The sequence below is a fragment of the Otolemur garnettii genome, unplaced genomic scaffold, assembly GCF_000181295.1.
Source record: "Otolemur garnettii isolate 467f Iridium unplaced genomic scaffold, OtoGar3 scaffold00186, whole genome shotgun sequence".
NCBI lineage: Eukaryota > Metazoa > Chordata > Mammalia > Primates > Galagidae > Otolemur > Otolemur garnettii.
This window is the reverse complement of record NW_003852581.1, coordinates 274218-280642: the sequence shown is the minus strand read 5'-3', so window position 1 is coordinate 280642 and position 6425 is coordinate 274218. Positions and strand designations below refer to the sequence as shown.

General features: G+C 39.1%; 1 pseudogene; it reads left to right on the top strand.

Annotated features, from left to right (window-relative positions):
• Nucleotides 1-4109: 4109 nt before the first annotated feature.
• LOC100947516 lies at nucleotides 4110-6213 on the top strand (annotated as a pseudogene).
• The last annotated feature ends 212 nt before the right edge of the window (nucleotides 6214-6425 follow it).

Here is a 6425-nt window from a genome sequence, read left to right as displayed (position 1 = left end):
GCTTGAGCCCAGGAGTTGGAGGTTGCTGTGAGCTGTAATGCCATGGCACTCTACCCAGCGGGACAGCTTGAGGCTCTGTCTCAAAAAAAAAAAAAAAAAAAAAAAGAAATTGACAACTAGATACGAGAAATGAGAAAAATGGAGGAGTTAAACATAACTACAGTGTTTCTAGTGTCAATACCTACATATAAGATGATGTCACTAACAGAGCTACAGCACAAAAGACTAATGGGGGAGTTTCACCATCAGAAGTAATAATGAATTTGTTTTGCAACACATTGAATTTGAGATGACTAAGGAATGTCATACAAAGATGCTTAGCAGGAATTTTGAGATTATTAGTGCCCTGAAGAGTGGTCTGGCTGAAGACAATGATGTAGGAGTAATTGGTGTACAATGGAGTGGTTGAAGCCGTAGGAGTGTATGGATGGAATAAAAGACAGAGAGACTGTGTGTGTGTGTGTGTGTGTGTGTGTGTGTGTAATGAAAAGAAAAGACTATACCTGAGAGGTTCTCATAAAAAGAGAAATTGTCACAGAAGTTTGAGGTAGGGTCAGAAAGTTATGAGGGAATCTAAAGGATACATTGGAAGAGAAGATAAAATAAGATATAGCAAAGTCCAACTATATTGTATTTTATAGTCATTCAGATGCAGTCTAAAGTGGATTACTTGCTGGATGTTTTGTGTGAGCACTCTGACATAAACATTTGTAATACATATTTCCCTGATGAAATCTACAATCTTTAGCTGTCTGAAAACTTTCAAAAGTCAGTCCAGCTCCAAACTTACTTTTCAGTCAACCTGTTCTGAAAAAAAATATTATTCATTTTTTTAAGAGATAGTGAAAAGTTTTAATTTTTTACTTTCAGCCAACACACTCTTTTCTGAAAAACATAAAGCATACACATTGATGGCATTCTTATAAAGAAAAACTAAGTAATAACTAAGTTGTAATTCAACAATAATAGTACAAACAAAAGGATAAATGATAGGTGAAAAGATTTACAGGTAGGCAAAGGGCTCTTAATTTTGGAAAATAATTCAAGTCAATATCAATATATGTTAAGAAGAAAGAAGTTTCTAATTTTCCAACATTTTGATACAAATTTTTTTTGAGTACCATATATTTTAGACCTTTTGTGAGAAGAGTATAAGTCTTAAGAAACATGACATTCAAGTGACCTTACTTTGTCTTGTTAAAATGAGTTATAATCCACACAATTCCACTGGTCTTGCCTCTTAAATTTGGAGCACATCCATCACATTAAAAGTAAGTATCACAATTTAAATTTATTTTAACCTAGTTAGAAATAAATTCTAAATTTTGGATTGGTACATAAAGGTGACCATTTGCTCACTCAGGCAAAATGGCAAGCTTCTTTATTTGAGGTTGGTTTATATAAAGAATTTTGTACATGCACACAATACAGCAATGACCTCATTGATCCATTTAAACATCATGTGACTATCTCATGATTAGCTTCTGATAATCCACTCAACATTCACCTTTTGACATAACCCTATCAATATAACCTAATTTAACATAACTTAATGAAGAACATGTTGTCAGTCATTACTTCTTTGTTCTTATCTGATGATGTCTGCGGCTATGGAGGAACAGGGTAGAATGAATACCTGCCCTTGCTGGCCTTGCCATTTGGAGGCTATTACTTCGGATCTTTAAACAAGGCATAAAGAAACTTCTTCGGCATACAGGAATTTGTGTGCAAACCTCCGCTCCCATGTGGGCTTTAAGTCAGGGGGTTTTGCTGGAACCTTTTATAAGGAATTTTCAGGCTAGACTTCTCAAAAGCCTTTCATGAGCCCAGGTTTCACCTGTGCCATTAGATACCTGTATGCATTGGGTAAATTTCTCTTTTCTTGAGGTCCCTGAGCACATCTCCATTCTCAGATGCGTCAGCAAGCTACCTTCGTTACTTACCACAGATCAGGAAAGGTTACTGATGGGTGTCTGGCCAGTTTTCCAAAGGGCTTTTTTATTGGCCTTAGAAAGTCAACCTTAATTCCTTAATGTGATCTATTCCAGCCAAAGCCTTGGTCATGTTAGACTCACAACCAAACTGGCTACATGGGATCCTGCCTCAGTTTCTTACAAGTATGCCTGCACAAAGTCTTTTCACTGCTCTCTCTCAAACAACTTTTTTGGCGAGAGGCATATAGGTGTTTCAACTATACTTATATATAGCAAAGGCATAGACATCCTGCTAGGGCTTATTTTGGGAGTAGGTCTTATTTGGGGGGAAACACAGTACTGCTTTGCTTTTGGTTTTTCTTTTTAATTTCAACATTTCCCCCAGATTTTTCTTTTTTTCTTTCTTTTCTTAATTCATTTTTTCTATTTTGAATATAATTTTCCATTTTTGTCTTCTTTAACAATTAGAACTTCATCTTTTCTAGTGTTTATACCCCTATTATTTGGGTTTTCCCCCAATTTTATCCCATAAAGTTTTCTGTTTGCTCGTTTTGGTTTGATTTATAGCATTTTTGTCTTTCTTCTCTATTTGGTGGAGGAGGGGTACTATGTCTGAACAGGCTGGCAAAGAGCTGCTGACCTCAAGGGAAACACTCAACCCAGCACCCCAAGAGGTTGGGTTGAAATACCCTATTTTCCACCTATACTACTCTTGTCTCCCTCTTTCTGTGCCTCTCTTCTTCTTATCAATATTCCTTTTTACTTGCCATATCTCCTTCCTCTTTTTTAATTTTTTTTTCCATTCTTGCTCTTAAATCTTATCATCCTTCTGGTTCTGTACCAAAAGGACTTATGGAAACCCTAGGGCAGAGGCATAATAACTTAAAAAACAAGAGGAATTTAAAGGAAAATAAGAGCAAGGAAATAGGTAAAAGAAAATACTCACGAGGAAGAATCAGCAGAAAAATTCTGGTAACATAAAAAACAGTCCAGAGCACCCCCACAAGGGACCATGATGTAGCTACTGCAGAGGATCCACCTATAAAGAAATGTTAGAAATGACAAAAGAGGAATTTAAAATATGATCATGAAAAGAATGAAGGAAACTGCTGATAAAGTAGAAAATAAACAAAAAGAAATCCAAAAACAGAATCAAATAAGAGATGAATGATATGAAGAATATAGAAGGTAAATTACAAAGCTGAAGGAATTGAAGCAGTCAATTAGGGAACTTAAAGATGCAATAGAAAGTATCAACAACAGATTAGACCATGCAGAATAAAGAATCTCAGAGGTAGAGGACAAAGCTATTTAGATAACTCAGGTAGTTAAAAAGGCAGAAAAGAAAAGACATAAGGGAGAACATTCACTGAAGAATTATGAGACTTTATGAAGTATTCAAACATACTAGTTATAGGTATCCTAGAAATGGAAGAAGAATGCCCCAGGGTAATGGAAGCCACACTAGAGAATATTATAAATGAAAAATATCACCAAAGAACCAACACACTCCTTTCAGAGGGATATCAGACACCAGGTCACCTGAACTCTAACAGAGCTTTTTCAGGACACATTGTGATGAATCTGTCTAAAGTCAAAACAAAAGAAAAGATTCTTTAAGCTGCCAGGAGTAAGTGCCAGTTGATCTACAGGGGCAAATCCATCAGGGTGACTGCAGACTTCTCTAATGAAACTTTCCAGGCCAGAAGACAATGGTCATCTACCTTTAGTCTACTTAAACAGAACAATTTCTAGCCCAGAATTCTATATCCTGCTAAGCTAAGCTTTAAAATTGACAGAGAAATCAAATCATTTACTAATATGCAAACATTGAGGAAATTCACCACTATAAGTACCACTCTACAGTAAATACTTCAACCTGTTCTACACACTGACCATCACAATGGATCAAAAGAAAAGTAAGAACTCAGAAATTAAAGGACAGAACCTAACTTTCACGATGATGGAAAAGATAAAACTAAGCAATGGACACTCACAAAATAAGATGAATAGAACACTACCACACTTATCAATTATATCAATAAATGTTAATGGCTTGAATTCCCCACTGAAGAGGCATAGATTGGCTGATTGAATTAAAAAACACAAGCCATCCATTTGCTGTCTGCAGGAAACACACCTAGCTTTAAAAGACAAATTAAAGGTATCAGGGGCTGAAGTTTGTGAGTATTGAATCCCACTTGAGCTATTGTTTTCCTTCTCCTGAACAATGGCACTGTCTAAGAAGGAGCTGGATGAGCTGAAACCATGGATAGAGAAGATAGTGAAGAGAGTATTGGATTTCTCAGAGCCCACAGTGGTAACAGCAATACTGAACTGTGTGGGAAAGGGCATGGACAAGAAGACAGCTGACCATCTGAAATCTTTTCTTGATGACTCTACTCTCCGATTTGTGGACAAACTATTTGAGGCTGTGTTAGAGGGCCGAAGCTCTAGGCATTCCAAGTCTAGCAGTGAAAGGAGCAGAAAATGTGCACTAAAGAAGGTGTTTGGTGATGACTCTGAGATTGCCAAAGAATCTTCGGGAGTAAAGAAGTGATGAATACTCCATTTTGAGGAGGTAGAAAAAGGGCCAGAGGTAATCCCTGGTCCTCCATCAGAGAGTCCGGGCATGCTAACTAAACTCTAGATCAAACAGATGATGGAAGCAGCACCACGACAAATTGAGGAGAGAAAATAACAATTGAGCTTCATTAGCCCTCCTACACCTCAGCCAAAGACTCCTTCTTCCTCTCAACCAGAGTGACTTCCAATTGGCAACACTATTCAGCCCTCCAAGGCTGCCACTTTCATGAATGATGCCATTGAGAAAGCAAGGAAAGCAGCTGAACTACAAGCTAGAATCCAAGCCCAGCTGGCACTGAAGCCAGGACTCATTGGCAATGCCAACATGGTGGGCCTGGCTAATCTCCATGCTATGGGCATTGCTCCCCTGAAAGTGGAGTTAAAAGATGAAACTAAACCTACACCACTGATCCTAGATGAACAGGGTCACACTGTAGATGCAACAGGCAAGGAGATTGAGCTGACATATCGCATGCCTACTTTTAAGGCCAATATTCGTGCTGTGAAAAGGGAACAATTCAAGCAACAGCTAAAAGAAAAGCCATCAGAAGATATGGAGTCCAATATGGTTTTTGACCCCCGAGTTTCAATTGCCCCTTCCCAACGCCAGAGACAAACTTTTAAATTCCATGACAAAGGCAAATTTGAGAAGATTGCTTAGTGATTACAGACCAAGGCTCAACTGGAGAAGCTGCAGACAGAGATCTCACAGGCAGCTTGAAAAACAGGCATCCATACTTCCTCTAGGCTTGCTCTCATTGCTCCTAAAAAGAAATTAAAGGAAGGAGATATACCTGAAGTTGAGTGGTGGGACTCTTACATCATCCCCAAAGGCTTTGACCTTACAGAGGAAAATTCCAAGAGAGAAGATTATTTTGGAATCACAAATCTTGTTGAACATCCAGCCAAGCCTAATCCTCCAGTGGACAATGACACACCAGTTACTCTGGGGGTGTATCTTACCAAGAAGGAACAGAAGAAACTTCGGAGGCAGACAAGGAGAGAAGCACAGAAAGAACTACAAGAGAAAGTCAGGCTGGGCCTAATGCCTCCCCTAGAACCCAAAGTGAGAATTTCTAATCTGATGCAAGTATTAGGCACAGAAGCTGTTCCAGAGCCCACGAAGGTAGAAGCCCATGTCAAAGCTCAAATGGCAAAAAGACAGAAAGCGCATGAAGAGGCCAACGCTGCCCGAAAACTTATAGCAGAACAGAGAAAGGTCAAGAAAATTAAAAAGCTTAAAGAAGGCATTTCACAGGGGGTACACATATCTGTATATAGAGTTTGAAATTTGAGCAACCCAGCCAAGAAGTTCAAGATTAAGGCCAATGCTGGGCAACTGTACCTGACAGAGGTGGTGGTACTGCACAAGGATGTCAACGTGGTAGTAGTGGAAGGGGGCCCCAAAGCCCAGAAGAAATTTAAGCGTCTTATGCTGCTTCAGATAAAGTGGGACGAACAGACATCTAACACAAAGGGAGATGATGATGAGGAATCTGATGAGGAAGCTGTGAAGAAAACCAACAAATGTATACAAGTCTGAGAGGGTACAGCCAAAAACCGGAGCTTTTGAGAGATGAAGTTCAAACAGTGCCCTACAGAGAACATGGCTCGTGACCATTTCAAAAATCATGGGGCTGAACACTACTGGGACTTTGCACTGAGTGAATCTGTGTTAGAGTCCACTGACTGAGACTACTGCAAGCCCTTCCACTCCCTCCTTGCCTTTGTCTTTTCAGTCTTCCCCCTTATTCTACTTCCCAGCCCACCCCAATTGTGTGTGTGATCTCAGAACTGTGCCAAGCAGACATTGGGACAAAGGGAGAATGCCCTACTCCTTCCCCAGTCAGCCTGGTATTTCCCTTTATCCCCCTTATGTGCATATGATTAAAGAGTTATTTTTTT